The sequence below is a fragment of the Trachypithecus francoisi genome, unplaced genomic scaffold, assembly GCF_009764315.1.
Source record: "Trachypithecus francoisi isolate TF-2019V2 unplaced genomic scaffold, Tfra_2.0 Lachesis_group4, whole genome shotgun sequence".
NCBI lineage: Eukaryota > Metazoa > Chordata > Mammalia > Primates > Cercopithecidae > Trachypithecus > Trachypithecus francoisi.
The window spans coordinates 46,110,815-46,124,973 of NW_022681469.1; positions in this window are offsets into that span (position 1 = coordinate 46,110,815).

Sequence of the window (14,159 nt, forward strand, 5' to 3'; positions counted from 1 at the left end):
TCCCTCATGTTTATTATTTTCCTTATTCTGTTTGTTTCCCTAGAACAGTTAGTAACAAAGTCCCTTAGAAATCAAAACACATGACCTTTGTTTTGATTACAATAAGAAATCTTTGTTTTGCAGCCTAGGCACTATTCTGTAGTTAAGCTTATAGGAAGAGGTCTTACCAAGGTGAAAAGTAGATGATAGTATAAATTAAGAGGATTTTTAAAAATAGGCCCATTTCTTAGGGAATATAGCAAGGAAGCAGAAGAATTTGGGAATTTCATTGGATCCTAGATAAGAAACCGAGTCAGGAATTAAAGTCCTATGTAAATTCCTCAGCATAAATTTTACTGGTCCTTGTTTCAGCATCTCAGTCTATATTTAAGCTATTGATTTATGATTTGATCTGTGCATGTATCCATTTCTCCAAATCATTGCCTCTGTTATCCTCCTGATGAATTTATTTGTCAATAGGCTTCTTACAGCCATGGAAACCTCACTTACAAAATTATTTCCTAGGATATCCCTCCCGCCAAGTCTGTTCTGGATTCACAGCTGGGATACAAACAGATAGGTAGTAAGTAATACAGAAAGTCAGACACTGGACTAAGGACCCTGATGCTCAGAATCTTAGGATTAATACGTTTCCAATTAGCCACGTCTCCTGCTTTCCTCCCTTCCTCCCTCTTCTTCATTCCATTGCAACCAGTAGGAGGAAAGATAGAAGAGAGGAAATGAGGGGTAAGACAATAAGAAAGTTACAAAATACCTTCTCTATTTTAGCTGCTGTACTAGACATGTTTATGGAATTTAATTTCATTTAATAGTCACAAAGCCTCCCTGACTCTCCTTTTGTAATTTCCTTCCCTTTGTCTTCAAAATTGACTATAGTTATTTTAAGCACACCCCTGTTGTATAAAAGTGTAAGTAGGGTAGGTGCTGATCAAGATAATAGAGTAAGTTTTTGCTTTGATAGTCCCCTGTTCTATAATTATATAGCAACGATGGGTAAACTAGAAAAGGGAAAATTGAAAGACATAACTGAGATCAATTAAAAGACAAACATCTCTGCAATAAAAACATAGAGCAGAAGCACAGTGGGACAGGACATGTAACCTGCAGAGTTATAGAATTCAAAAACAAGCAGGGTTTTCCAAAAGTTCTATTCCCATGATTGGTACAGACCAACATGGGTAAAGCCAGAGGCATTAACGGAACCCCCATTATTCAAGAAAGGGAACTAGGAGCCAAAAACCCGCGTCCAAATACTAGCTAAGCCGGTGGCTCCTGGTGAGCTATTTTGGTCTTTAAGACCATGCATTTGGTAGGTCTCATTGTAACATTGGCTTAACCTTCACCCTAATTAATACTGCAATGGAAAATTATTCAAAATACTAAGGAAAAACAAAATCAACCAAAAATTTTATACAATGCTAAACTCTCGAGAGTGAGAGAAAATTAAAGACATATTTAGATATCAAAGACCAAACTGCTCACCACACACAGCCCCCCAACTAAAATAAGTTTTAAAGAATGAACTTCACCAAAAAGAAAAATGAACCCAGATGACAGAATATGGTAAACAAAAGTATTGATTGTTCAGGCAATACATCTTTTTGTCTCTTAAAAAAACTGATGAAATATAAATTTTATTTTATTTTTTATTTTTATTTTTCAAGTGGTAGGATATTTACTTTTTAAAGTTTTTTAGGATCATGACTGAGGTCCAAGGAGGTTAAAAAACTATAAAACTTTAAAATTTGTTGGAAAGAATTATATAAGTACATATATCAAAATTTTAACGACAACCACTAAATGCCTAGAAGTACCATGTATTTTTTTCATATCACCATGCAGGAAAGAAATGAATAAAATGATATAAATCAAACATTTAGCAGGAAATAAGTGGCAAAAGGCAAAGAATAAGCATGGTAAATAGAAAACATGAGCAAGATGGTTGAAATAAATCTCAATATATAAGTAATCACAGAAAATAAAAATCACTTAAATTTATTTATTAAGAGACAAGGGCTATCAAATGATATGGAAGACACAATTTAGTTTATTAAAGACCATCCAAAAATGAAGGAATGAAAATGAACAAATGGAACACATCTATATTTAAAAAAGAAAGCTGCTACGGCAAAACCAACATCCCAGAAAATTGAATTTAAGGCAGAAATAATTAATACAGATATATAGGGATACCACATAATAATCATGGGAACAAGCCATTAAGAAGAGATTTAAACTTACACATAGCAAACAACGTATCTTCAAAATATAGTTTGCAAAAACTTTTAGAATTATCAGGAGAAATTTATAAGCCCATAATCATGGTGCATTATTTTAACTTATTTCAGAAGATAACTCAAGCACACAAAATGACTAAGGTTATAGTAACTTTCCACAACAAAATGAAGGTGTGTGATCAAACAGATAATTATAGAGCACAGTATCTCAAAAATACAAAATATATACATGTTTTCTAAGTACACTTGGAATGCTTTCAAAATATGATCATGAAATTAATTCATAAAGAAACTCCCAATAAGTCTTAAATAAATACTGATAGTATATACAGTATTTGGAAGCTTAAAAATGACTTTCTAAATTGTTATCAGGTTAAGGTAAAATCACAGTAGAAAACAAAACTATTTGGAACTGAAAGACAATGAAAGTAAGGTCTATTAAAATTTATAAAATGCATGTCATACAGTTTTTAGAGGTGAATTTATACCCTCAAAGGCAATTTTTACTAAATAGAAACCACTGAACATAGAGTTAAATATACATCTCAAAACACCAGAAAATATATTTAAAGAAAGTAGAAAAAAGAAAACTAGAAGGGTATAGCAACAAAATAGAAAGGAAAACAAAGAACCCACAAGAACAAATGCTAGTGCTGTCAAAAAATAAAGTAAAATCAGCTTACCTCCAACAGACTAATGAATTTGAAAGTCATAAATAATGAATATTAAAAACATAAAAGAATATAATTATACATGCAGTAGTGACTAAATATGAGAATAATACTATGAAACTTTTTATGTAAAAATTGAAATTGTAAGTCAACTTTATTATTTTCTAGAAAATTTTAATCACCAAAATTAAAATGGAAAGAAATTTTAAAAAATGAATAAATGTAATTGTCATGAACTCTCAAGTATCTGAGCTCTTACCCTATGAACAAGCTAATTAGTTAGCCTGCCAGAGTTTCATAAATGTTGGCAAAAGACATGAGACTCCTGAGTCAGAGACAAGGGACAGTTCATTGCTCACAGCAATAGCAGTTGCCAAAGCATCATTATTTTCTTGCACCAGTTTCTTGAGTGGTCTTTTTCCACAGAACATCTAAAGACAGCCAAATAATACCTGTGTATGCCGTGAGTTATAAGAAATAAACCCCTAGCTTAGGGAACCTGAAACTTGTATAAGGATTGCAAAGCAGGCTAACTCACGGCTCTGGAGGGAGACATGATTGTTATTACACTTGCAAGTAGAAAACGTGAACTTTGCTCCAGAGGAAGACAATATGTTTGCCTTCCAAAGATGTTTGCTATATAAACATCCATGCAAATATAATCTGGGACAACAGGTAGTCAGTGTCTCCCTGAAAGATGTACAAACACATGACAACGAAGAGGGGAAGCAGACCAAGTAACTAGTCCACTGAAGGCAGCTGATGAATCTGTAAATATGTAACAAGGCTTCCCAGAACAATGTGGGCCAGAGCGGTAAGAATCACCCTGAGTTCTACCCGCTTAGTGGAACAACTACATTCACTTTTAGCAGCCACTGAGACTGAACAGGAACAGCCACAGCAGCCCAGTGGACAATATTGAGTTGCAGCTTAGCTGAACCACAGTGAATCAGGCTCGGGCATTTATCAAAAAACCTGTCAACTGATGACTCCACCCAGACAGTGAATTTGGTTCAAGTGGTCAAATGGGGAATAAAGTTTCTTCCTCAGGGATCTCTGCCACTTTCATATAAAGCCAAGATAGTTCCGGTGTCATCTTGCTGTGCTCTTGATTATATCATTCCCATTTGACAAGCAGAGTTTCCTGGGCCCTTGCCATGTTCCTATCTGATGAGTTTGAGTTAATCCACCCCAAAAATGGTAATATGAGGCCAGAGAGTTACCAGGCCTCCATAGCCAGGCAATCAGTTTCAACAAGAGCCTAGTAGAAAGCTAATAGTTGCTTTTCAGAAAGCGTGAACCTCACGGCCACGTCAGGGAGATAAAGATTTCAAACCCCAAGAGGTGCCTCTATTTGAAATCTGCCTCTTTTTTACCCAAGATTTTAATCAGCAAAATCATCAGTCACAGTAACTTGTAGTTCAAAGGAGTCATTGCAGTTGTGGGAGTTCCCAATATAGAAACCATGAAACAATTCACAGGACAGCTTCCAATACAACCTGTAGTTGAGTCCCACTTAAAGGAAGCTGATCTGTGTGTTAGTTGATATAAAATACCAAGTAGACTATCTAAATGAAGTATATACTATTCCTAATATCCAATTGTTCAATAAAGTGTAGGGCTTTCATTTGGAAGGGTTTTCTTTCAGAGACATGAAAAGATCATAGTTTTTTCTTGAATGTTAAAGAAATTGAGCATTTTGAATCTACCCGGACTGTCTCCATAAACTGCTTGGCAAGAAGATCCCTGAATTTTCTCAGGCTTTATCACACTGGCAGAGGTGTGATAATGCTATATAGTCTGGGGCATTTAGGCTGAGCCCTATTACTTATCAACCAACACAATATCATCTATACAGTAAATGTTTTTTGGCATTAGAGAAGAGAGGCAGTCATGCTAAACACTCAGCTACTCACTGGTCACAAACAGCAAGGGAATTCAGATGTCCCCAGGAAGTAATGAAAACATACTGGAGACCTTGCCACATGACCATGAATTGGTCTTGGTTCTTTGGTCACATCTGAGATGATATAACAAGTGCCATCAGTCTGTGCAATGGGTCTGGTACACCTGGGCATTGGGAGCAACAGCTGAATACAGTTGATGATAAGCCTCTATCTCCTGTTAGTCTTTTTGAGTGGCCACATAAGGCTGCTATATTGATATATTGCATTTCTTGCTTTCAGTGTACTTTTTCACTCTTAATTAACCAAAACCTTAATTAAATAAAGGAGTCCCTTTATCTTCCTAGGATTCTGTATCCTTCATGTTGGACCACAATGGAAGGAACAATAAGACAGTTTGGAAAATGATTTAAGTGCCGGAGTGTCAACATTTTTGTGCTGGTTCCCTGAGCTCAGATACTAATAAGGCAATGCAAGGACTGCCAGATAACACTTGAACATACAATGGATTGCATTACAGGGGAGAAACCCTGTGTTTTGGGAGTCAAAATTCTTTATGATGGGTAATAAGTCTGTCTGCCCTTTGCTCCACAGGGAACTAGTATCTGTCTTTTAAGTCTGATCTTTACAAATATCTTTTAAAGCAGAGCCCCAAGCAGGGACGTCAGAGCCTTGCTTGTAGGATATTCAAAACATGAAGATCTTTGATCCATGTAGAATTTTCTCCCAACAAATATATGAAAGTTTCTCTAACTCACAACTTGTTGGGTAAATGAAAATAGAATAATATAGTATACCCATTATATTGGGTTAAAAAAATAGAAGTCTAAGAGTAGGAAGGGTTGGCTAAGATATGGAGAAACAGAAACCCTCAAACACTACTGGTAAGAATGTATATAGATCCTCTCACATTGGAGAGTAATCTGACAACATCTGATAAAGCTGAATATACTCATATTCTAGGATCCAGGGATTCCTCCTATTGATCTATATGTCTGTGAAAATTCTGCAGATGCTGACAGTAATAAAAGTTGTTGTCAGTGTCCCTTGTATGCATGGCAGCATTGTTTGTAATACAGAAAAATTAGAATCAACTTATTTACCATAGGTAAGTAATGAGGAAAATTTTGATCAATCCATAAAATAGAAGACCCTACAGAAATTAAAATGAATAAACAAGTACTATAGGGAAAATCATGTACACTCCTCAAAAATATTTTAAGTTTAGCATGCCATTTATATAATTAATAATAATAACATCAATTTATATAAGAAGTTCCAGAAAGCTTTAACTATATCTATAATGTTTTCTTCAGTTTTGAAATAATTTAAAACAAATGTAATACAAGATTAAATTTTCTAAAGGCTGGCTGTACATAATTATTAAAATACTCTATATTCTTACTTAAGCATTTGAAATATTTCATTCTAAGAATGATTAAAGCAGTGTGAGTTATAGGGTGCTAATTAATCATTATTCTTACATACTATCATTTAGTCTTTTAGATGAGAGAAGCAGTGTAGCTTTATGATTAAGAATCTGTACTTAAGCTAAAAATGCCTGAGTTCAATTACCAGTTCTATTTCTCCCCATTTTTGTGACCTTTAGCAAGTTAACTAACAATTTTTTAAGATTTGGTCTATATGTAAAACTGGGAAAATAATATACCTTACATTCTGCGGTTGTTAAAAAGTGCTACATAAGGCAATAAATGCAAGTGGCCTCCCTAACCTGTAGAAAGAACTTTAAAAATTTTGACTGATATTTGACATGGGGAGCAATTTAATGTGTATTCCATCAGTTCCCTCTTTTATTTTTGGTCATAGAAATCTAATGTATCTTTACAACCTCTTTAGAGAAAAGGTCTCTTTAATCAGAGATGTGGCATATATTTTCTCACTTCTTTCAACACACTTTTAATGCCAGCTGTCTATTCATCTCACTGTCCCCCAAAGACAATCTGCTCAGTTCAGCCTAAGAGGCTATGATCATTCCGTTTCCTCAGCCTTTAATATCTTTCCATTCTCTGTGGCTTATCCAAGTCTTATTTTCTTTTTTAGCCTACCTGAGGACCCAGGTCCACAGTGAAACTTTGCTACATCTTACCACTATATTTTGTTCTAAATAGCCTTGTCTGAGCAAAAACACATTACTATTAATGACCAAAGACCATTTCTGTGTTCTACATTGTATGGCACTCTATAATTTTAAATCACTTACCTATTATGTCACTCATGTGATATTCAGGTGAAGATCATATGAGAACTGCACAGTTCTGCTACTGTGCAGAACTAAGATTATAGCTGCGGACTCCAGGCTTAACACTTTGCATCACTTCACCTGTTAAGTACCAAGACCTTTTCCAAAAGTTCATTTTTAAAGATACACTTCACTATTGTTTTTAAATAAATATTTCTTCTATATAAGGCTTTCTTAAAAACTGAAACCCAAAAACTGCTTTAATTGCAAGCATAAACTGGTTAGTAATAACAAGTAAGCTATTAACTTCTTACGGCTTGTCTGAGCACTGGGTTCAGAAGTCCTATTCTGTCCAGATACAACAGAATTCTGTTGTCTAATAGTGAATAAATGTGTAACAAATAGTTTCCATAGAAAAACTTGGAGAAGGTAAAAACATAGAAAATTTGTAAATTTATCTTTGCTGCATCCCCTAACATCAAGAAATGATCACTCAAACAAAGTGTCCATGCAAGCTGATGGGAAGCTCCTATATAGAACGATAACAGAAGACTCTGAGTCTCCAACGGAGACCTGTTCACATTTAAATCAACTTGTAAGCCCATAAAGTAGATAACTCGTCTCAGAAGAACTAATCCTCTTCCTACTCACTGTTTCTCTATCTGTTGGACTCACATGACCAAAAGCCCTGACCCTGGGGAGTTCTGCTTGGCCTAGGATCAAAAAGTGGAGGTGATATGGACAAGGGAGAGATGAGAAAACCAGAAACGAAGTCTTTCTTTGTGGTTGCTTAAACCCTACATATACACTTTGGTTGTAAGGCCCACATGTTAAGCCTGCTTAATCTTATCAATTCTATGTAGGTTAGGACAGACATTACAAATTTCAGCAAGTAGAGAGACCTAAAAATTTCCGTTATCAATAAGGACGTAGCCAGGGGCCATTTCTTAAAAATATCTAGTCCTTATTCTGCTTTACATTGTTGTTTGCCTAATCAGTGTGTTTGTTTTATTCTATTTCTAGCTAGTTTGCAATTTACTCAATGGTAAATCATATCCTTTATATTACGTTAGCATCATCGATATTGCTAATGTAAAATTATTTTTAAATGTATAAATTTTTAAAATCTTTATTTTGTCTATACAACTTTGGTTGTAGGGAGAGCATGACAATGTTTAATGTCAAGTTAGCCATGTTTCTAATGGCTAATTTGTGATGATTAAGAGTGTGACAGATGAAAATGAAAAATGAGTGGCTATCAGGTTTAATCCATGTCCCAGTGAAGGGTATAAAGAAAACAGGGAAGAAGAAAAAGGGAATAGGTAAGTCAAGAGGAAGAAAATAAATAATAGAGAATTTAGTGAAGCAAAACTGATTACAAAAATTGATTCAGCCAAGTTAGATGTAAACACAGACCAGAAAGCTGAGAAATACTGTTTTAATAAATTCTTCATCTTGAAACAGGAAAAACGGATCCAGTTATGTCTAACATACTCAGATACAGTTGTACTCTTCCAGTAAGTGACAAAGATTTGTAAATTATAGTTTCTTTAAAGAATAACAGAGATTCAGCTGTGAATCTGTCTGGTCCTGGACTTCTTTTTGGTTGGAGGCTATTAATTATTGCCTCAATTTCGGAGCCTGTTATTGGTCTATTCAGGGATTCAACTTCTTCCTGGTTTACTCTTGGGAGGGTGTATGTGTCCAGGAATTTATCCATTTCTTCTAGCTTTTCTAGTTTATTGCATAGAGGTGTTTATAGTATTCTCTGATGGTAGTGTGTATTTCTGTGGGATCAGTGGTGATATCACCTTTATCATTTTTTATTGCATCTATTTGATTCTTCTCTCTTTTCTTCTTTATTAGTCTTGCTAGCTGTCTACCAATTTTGATGATCTTTCCAAAAAAACAGCTCCTGGATTCATTGATTTTTTGAAGGGTTTTTTGTGTCTCTACCTCCTACAGGTCTGCTCTGATCTTAGTTGTTTCTTGCCTTCTGCTAGCTTTTGAATGTGTTTGCTCTTGCTTCTCTAGTTCTTTTAATTGTGATGTTAGGGTGTCAATTTTAGATCTTTCCTGCTTTCTCTTGTGGGCATTTAGTGCTATAAATTTCCCTCTACACACTGCTTTAAATGGTCCCAGAGATTCTGGTATGTTGTGTCTTTGTTCTCATTGGTTTCAAAGAATATCTTTATTTTTGCCTTCATTTCATTATACACCCAGTAGTTGTTCAGGAGCGGGTTGTTCCGTTTCCATATAGTTGAGCGGTTTTGAGTGAGTTTCATAATCCTGACTTCTAGTTTGATTGCACTGTGGTCTGAGAGACAGTTTGTTATAATTTCTGTTCTTTTTACATTTGCTGAGGAGTGCTATACTTCCAACTATGTGGTCAATTTTGGAATAAGTGTGATGTGATGCTGAGAAGAATGTATATTCTGTTGATTTGGGGTGGAGAGTTCTGTAGATGTCTATTAGGTCTGCTTTGTGCAGAGCTGAGTTCAATTCCTGGATATCCTTGTTAACTTTCTGTCTCGTTGATCTGTCTAATGTTGACAGTGAGGCGTTAAAGTCTCCCATTACTATTGTGTGGGAGTCTAAGTCTCTTTGTAGGTCTCTAAGGACTTGCTTTATGAATCTGGGCGCTCCTGTATTGGGTGCATATATATTTAGGATAGTTAGCTCTTCTTGTTGAATTGATCCCTTTACCATTGTGTAATGGCCTTCTTTGTCTCTTTTGATGTTTGTTGGTTTAAAGTCTGTTTTATCAGAGACTAGGATTGCAACCCCTGCCTTTTTTTTTGTTTTCCATTTGCTTGGTAGATCTTCCTCCATCCCTTTATTTTGAGCCTATGTGTGTCTCTGCACATGAGATGGGTCTCCTGAATACAGCAGACTGATGGTTCTTGACTCTTTATCCAGTTTGCCAGTCTGTGTCTTATAATTGGAGCACTTAGCCCATTTACATTTAAGATTAATATTGTTATGTGTGAATTTGATCCTGCCATTATGATGTTAGCTGGTTATTTTGCTCATTAGTTGATGCAGTTTTTTCCTAGCATTGATGGTCTTTACAATTTGGCATGTTTTTGCAGTGGCTGGTACTGGTTTTTCTTTCCATGTTTAGTGCTTCCTTCAGGAGCTCTTGTAGGGCAGGCCTGGTGGTGACAAAGTTTCTCAGCATTGCTTGTCTGTAAAGGATTTTATTTCTCCTTCACTTATGAAGCTTAGTTTGACTGGATATGAAATTCTGGGTTGAAAATTCTTTTCTTTAAGAATGTTGAATATTGGCCCCCGCTCTCTTCTGGCTTGTAGAGTATCTGCCAAGAGATTCACTGTTAGTCTTCTGGGCTTCCCTTTGTTGGTAACCTGACCTTTCTCTCTGGCTGCCCTTACATTTTTCCCTTCATTTCAGCTTTGGTGAATCTGGCAATTATGTGCCTTGGAGCTGCCGAATTCTACCAGAGGTACAAGGAGGACCTGGTACCATTCCTTCTGAAACTGTTCCAATCAATAGAAAAAGAGGGAATCCTCCCTAACTCATTTTATGAGGCCAACATCATCCTGATACCAAAGCCTGGCAGAGACACACACACACACAAATGAGAAATTTTAGACCAATGTCCCTGACGAATATCAATGCAAAAATCCTTAATAAAATACTGGCAAACCGAATCCAGCAGCACATCAAAAAGTTTATCCACCATGATCAAGTGGGCTTCATCCCTGGGATGCAAGGCTGGTTCAACATACGCAAATCAATAAACATAATCCAGCATGTAAACAGAGCTAAAGACAAAAACCACATGATTATCTCAATAGATGCAGAAAAGGCCTTTGACAAAATTCAAAAGCCCTTCATGCTAAAAACTCTCAATAAATTCGGTATTGATGAAACATATCTCAAAATAATAAGAGCTATTTATGACAAACCCACAGCCAATATCATACTGAATGGGCAAAAACTGGAAGCATTCCCTTTGAAAACTGGCACAAGACAGGGATGCCCTCTCTCACCACTCCTATTCAACATAGTGTTGGAAGTTCTGTCTAGGGCAATCAGGAAAGAGAAAGAAATAAACGGTATTCAGTTAGGAAAAGAAGAAGTCAAATTGCCCCTGTTTGCAGATGACATGATTGTCTATTTAGAAAACCCCATCATCTCAACCCAAAATCTCCTTAACCTGATAAGCAACTTCAGCAAAGTCTCAGGATACAAAATCAATGTGCAAAAATCACAAGCATTCTTACAGACCAGTAACAGACAAACAGAGAGCCAAATCATGAATGACCTCCCATTCACAATAGCATCAAAGAGAATAAGATACCTAGGAATCCAACTTACAAGGGATGTGAAGGACCTCTTCAAGGAGAACTACAAACCACTGCTCAATGAAATAAAAAAGGACATAAACAAATGGAAGAACATTCTATGCTCATGGATAGGAAGAATCAATATTGTGAAAATGGCCATACTGCCCAAGGTCATTTATAGATTTAATGACATCTCCATCAAGCTACCAAAGTCTTTCTTCACAGAATTGGAAAAAAACTGCTTTGAAGTTCATATGGAACCCAAAAAGAGCCCGCATTGCCAAGACAATACTAAGCCAAAAGAACAAAACTGGAGGCATCATGCTACCTGACTTCAAACTATACTACAAGGCTACAGTAACCAAAACAGCATGGTATCGGTACCAAAACAGAGATATAGACAAATGGGACAGAACAGAGCCCTCAGAAATAATACCACACATCTACAACCATCTGATCTTTGACTAACCTGACAAAAACAAGAAATGGGGAAAGGATTCCCTATTTAATAAATGGTGCTGGGAAAACTGGCTAGCCATATGTAGAAAGCTGAATCTGGATCCCTTCCTTACACCTTATACAAAAATTAATTCTAGATGGATTAAAGACTTAAATGTTAGACCTAAAACCATGAAAACCCTAGAAGAAAACCTATGCAATACCATTCAGGACATAGGCATGTGCAAGGACTTCATGTCTAAAACACCAAAAGCAATGACAACAAAAGCCAACATTGACAGATGGGATCTAATTAAACTAAAGAGCTTCTGCACAGCAAAAGAAACTACCATCAGAGTGAACAGGCAACCTACAGAAAGGGAGAAACTTCTTGCAATCTACTTATCTGACAAAGGGCTAATATCCAGAACCTACAAAGAGCTCAAACAAATTTACAAGAAAAAAACAAACAACCCAATCAAAAAGTGGGCAAAGGATATGAACAGACACTTTTCAAAAGAAGACATTTATGCAGCCAACAGATACATGAAAAAATGCTCATCATCACTGGCCATCAGAGAAATGCAAATCAAAACCACAATGACATACCATCTCATACCAGTTAGAATGCAATCATTAAAAAGTCAGAAACAACAAGTGCTGGAGAGGATGTGGAGAAATAGGAACACTTTTACACTGTTGGCACTGTTGGTGGGACTGTAAACTAGTTCAACCATTGTGGGAGACAGTGTGGTGATTCCTCAAGGATTTAGAATCAGAAATAGCATTTGACCTAGTCATCCCATTACTGGTTATATACCCAAAGGATTATAAATCATGCTGCTATAAAGACACATGCATACTTATATTTATTGTGGCACAATTCACAGTTGCAAATACTTGGAACCAACCCAAATGTCCATCAATGACAGACTGGATTAAGAAAATGTGGCACATATACAGCATGGAATACTATGCAGCCATAAAAAAAGATGAGTTCATGTCCTTTGCAGGGACACGGATGAAGCTGGAAACCATCATTCTCAGCAAACTACTGCAAGGACAAAAATCCAAACACTGCATGTTCTCACCCGTAGCTAGGAATTGAACAATGAGAATACCTGGACACAGGGATGGGAACACCACCCTCCAGGGCCTGTTGTGGGGTGGGGGAGAGCGGGGAGGGATAGCATTAGGAGATATACCTAATGTAAATGATGAGTTAATGGGTGCAGCACACCAACATGGCACATGTATACGTATGTGACAAACCTGCACGTTGAGCACATGTACCCTAGAATTTAAAGTATAATAATAAAAAAAAAACAGAGATTCTAATGGAGATGAAGATATTATGTATATAAGAAGGGAATTATTCCTAGAAGGACTATTGGAATATAAACACCAGGCATAATAGGCTTTTCTCAAAGTCCATAGATTAGAATTATTGCATAGATAAGAAGATAAGAAAATTCACTTTTGGGGAGCCACAAACATTCTGGACTAAGATCGCTTAGCCTTGGGATACTGAACAGAGCCACCCACAACTGAAAAAATCTAAAACTTACTTGAGAAGCTGTACAAAGGTGAATTACATAACTATGCAGTTTTCCAGTCCCTTTCTCTTATTTTTAGATTGCATCTTATGATTCCTCTTTTCATGTGATTCAGGGTGTGATGATATTTACAACTGTCTGTTATGGAAGGAGCAGAGGGAAGTGCCAAATGATTATAGTTCTAAGTGCTCAAAGAAGCTTCACCCACCTCTGTCTTCACCTCATTTTGAGTCTCTGATTTTGGCAGAAGAGTAATGAAAAATCATTAAATGAGTATGGTGTTGTTAAAAGAATTTATTAAAAGATAAGGAACCTGGATTTTAATGTATGTAGAGGTCTTAAATACACCTATTTCCTGGTGTCCAGTGGGTCTAAAATTTTAGAGAAGAGACTTTGATGAAAGAAGAACTCAAGGACAAAAGAAAATAGACCCACCTCCTTCTCAAGAACACTAACATTACCTACATTCAGTGATAGTGTCCATGAGCTCCCCTGGGAGTAGCAGGGCTCAGTCCTTGGCATGGCTTCAAAGGTAACATTATCAAGCTTGCCTCCATATTAAAGGAGGCCAGGGACATCAACAAAACAGAATTTTCCATGGCCCTGAATTTTTACAAAGTCTCTACACGTAGTATACCAGGGATGACTGGCAAACTAAAGAGATAGAATGTACAGAAGTTAACAAATATGACAAATTGTGATAATTTAGATAGGAACATAATCAAAGAAAGTAGTAAAGACGGAATGGGGGATGTGGTAAAATAAATTTGTTTCATACCAGGGAAATATTTTTTTCCTGTAGACTCTTGGGGGTTAGTAATTTTTCTGAGTAGAATTATAGT